We start from the raw sequence: 3,482 nt of genomic DNA, 5'->3' as shown, positions 1-3,482 counted from the left end.
AAAAGAATGTATTTTAGGAAGATCAATAGGAATTTGTTCCCTATGAGTACTAGATTAAAGGTATGCCAAGTGGCTGACTTTTCACATAGTGGTTACGAATCGGGCTGCGAACTACAAGGTCAGCAGTTTGAAACTACCAGCTGCTCCGCTGGAGAAAGACGAGGCTTTCTGCTCCCATAATGATTTACAGCATCGGAAACCCTGCTCAGGGTCGCTGTGGATCAGAACCGACTCGATGACACTTACCAACAACAACAACAACAATACCACTCTATAGATAACAGCTGCCACTCGGTATTCTTCCTTATAGTTTGAGGTTCAGTGCCACACCAGGTCTGTAGACTGTAGGTATGGCGAAACTCCTAAGAAGTGAAGGTCAGATGGGATGAGTCAAATGCAAGTCCTGAGCAGGAGTGCAAACTTTCCCAACACATTATAATATAGTTAACACAGCCAAACCCTTGAGGAATCTAATGGTGGTGATTTGAGTCACATGGGACTCAAGATATAGCCTAACTTAATCCTTCTGATTAATGTAACAGACAACTCACTCCAAATTGGGACCATAACAGCAGGCATAGAGGCTGGGATTTATAGTATATCATAAAATGAAGGCATATAGCTAGAAGGGACATATTACATAATTAAGCTCATTGTAGGCTACCTCTGGCTCTTCTAGTCATTGGCCCTTTCATACTTTAAGGATTCACTTCCACCTCCTAATAATTTTACTTAAACCTTGTGAAGGGACATCAGGTTCAGCTGCTGTGCCAGTCCAGATTGCTGGTAGCAAGACAAGTCTTGCAAGTGTTTACCCCTTGGTTCATGCCCATTGATATTGGGAAAGCTTTCATAGGTACAAAATTAGTGGGCTATCCCAATCTCTAAGTAATGTAATACTATTTACTGCCAACCCCAATTTTGTCAAATCAGGGGAAGGTATAATCCATCCATCAGGTCCTTGCAAAACCTGGCATACAGGTGCAAGGGTACAGTTACAGTCTCTTGCTAAAGTATCACTCCTACTTCTTGCACTCATAGCTGCACCTCTGGTCCTAGGACAGAAGCATCTGGCAGAAAAACAAAAAACAAAATTTCAGGTGACATACAGAAAAATGACAATGGCAACAGTGGCCTCTCTAACCCTTTTCCCAGATTCCATTGAGAAACATTGAAAACTATCCAGTGGGGATTCTACTTTTTCCACTGTCGTGCTGAATTTGAAAATACGTTCATGAAGCCCAGCCCTTCAAGTCTTTATCATTCCATTTTAGATAACAAATGCTTCAAGTGCTCATTCCAGTCATCCATGAACTATTACGATAAGGGTCCATTTACTATGATGTTACTTAGCCCATTGCTGCACTTGTGGGCTGTAAAGTGTATTCATTAGTGAGAGGAAGTAAAGTTTTGTTGCCCAAATTGGTACCATATATTTCATTCTAGCTCCTTATTAGTGCTTTTGGTGTCTGCATCCATTATGGGCTATGCAAAACCCAGTCCAGAATATGTATATATTCCTTTGAGGACACATTTGTGCTACCTGGTGCTGCTGGTGTCATTGGTCTGATAAAATCCACTTGTCGGCTATATGCAGGACATTCTTCCTGAAGAATATTCCCCATAGCCATTTGAAACTTCTGTCTTTCTTGCTGGCCAGCAAAGTAGTCCTTATTAATATTTTGTGTCTCAGAGGGTGCAAGAGGGATGTGTCTAGAATTAGTCCATTTCTGCATGGCTGCTGTATTTCCATTTCTACTCACTTCATGGACCCAACTGGCCACATCAAGAAAGCATACCAACATGTCACTGACTGATCCCAGGAAGGGGGTTCTTTAGATGAGCATTAGCATATCCTGCTCAGATGCATCCTTTCCCAGTATGCTTTCCAGAGGTCCTTGCTACTATGGGTATGCCATTAATAATCAAATTTTCCATTTTCTTGACCATATATCCCTGCAGGAGAAAGAGTTGTAATTAATTTCAAGGCAAAATTAATGGTAGAAAAGAGAGAGAGGATATAATAAAATGGGAAAACAATAGGGAGTAAACTTTCCTGGATAAGGACAGAACTTTGCATGTGATTTTCATTCTGTTATTCTATTGAACAGGAAACAGTTGTTATAAAGTAAATCAAGATTTTACCCTGATGTTGCACAAAGTCCTTAATAATTGCTTTCTTTGTTCATGTCCCAGATCTCTTGTTATATGCAGGAGTCCAGCTCTTGCGGGGTTGCGGGACTTGAAAGTATACGCAATCGGTGAAAGTGAAAGTAATAGAGGAGTCTCTGCTTAGTTGGAGAGCTCTCTCTGCCTAGCTCAGCAAGTCTTTATTTTTATACTTAAAATTACACAATGCATTATGACTTAATACCTTGATTTTTCCCCTTGAATTATTACACATTTTTAATCATAACATTCTTTCACCCTGTGATTATAAAACCTTAACAAAATATTTCTATGATATCCAAACTGACCTTTCAAACATCCTGTTCATTTTTTAACCATTAAGCATTTTTCTTTTGACATCATCTTGTCTCCTAAGTGATAGATTGTTTCTTCTTATTCCCACTAAAGATCAAGTTAAACCTTGCACAAATCATTTCCACTTCCCAGACCCCTGATTACATCCTCTTACTAATATAAGTTTCTATCAATCATTATTGCCTATGCTATCTTATTGTTTCTACTAGCTAATTATCAATCTTCTATCTTACATAAAGTACTATTATTTTCTATAGTAAAAGCATCACTAACATCTATTTAATTATTTGGTTTTTCTAAAGTATTCATTAAATTGCTTAAACACAGTGTTCCCATATTTCTTTCTTTTGAGGCCGTGAGACATGTTAAAAGGCCCAACCTGGTTAATTCCTTCAGGAAAGGTAGATTATTAAATTTTGACCACCTTTCATTTATGTTTGCCATTCTCTGCCCGATTACGTAGGTGTCTGTATGTAGTAGACAGGTGGGTTGTGAATTCTGGCTGGTAATTGATTTAGGTGAGGTCTATAGGGGTCGGTCAGCTTCACTTTCATTTTTTATCAGCTTCTGTGATCTCAAAAAAATGCAGCTTCTTTGTACTCAGGTTTTCTGTGAAAGGGAGTAGCTCATACAACTCCCTTTGAATCAAATCCAGTGAAGCTGAAACAATTGTTGCCAAACCGGTTTCTTCCTAAGCTCTACAGAACTCACAGTAAGAGTTGTGAATATGGCAGTACAACATTCTCATAAGTGAATTAGATTCATCCTAAAAGGGAGATAGAGGGTGCCCCTCCAGAGAATCATCTGCTGTGCATGATGTTTTCTCCTGTTGCCGGGACTGTGTCAAACCACAGAAGCAAAACGGCTCCAAGTAGTTATAGTTAACAAAAGGTAAAGTCTCTCTTACTGCCTAATACACATGTCTACATATCTACACATTCTTGTGAAGAACCTTAATGTTGCTTTTGACTCATAGTGACCTTGTATTTTGTTTCTGA

The sequence above is a fragment of the Chrysochloris asiatica genome, unplaced genomic scaffold (genome assembly GCF_000296735.1).
Source record: "Chrysochloris asiatica unplaced genomic scaffold, ChrAsi1.0 scaffold00410, whole genome shotgun sequence".
NCBI classification, from domain to species: domain Eukaryota; kingdom Metazoa; phylum Chordata; class Mammalia; order Afrosoricida; family Chrysochloridae; genus Chrysochloris; species Chrysochloris asiatica.
Note: the sequence above shows the minus strand (reverse complement) of the source record.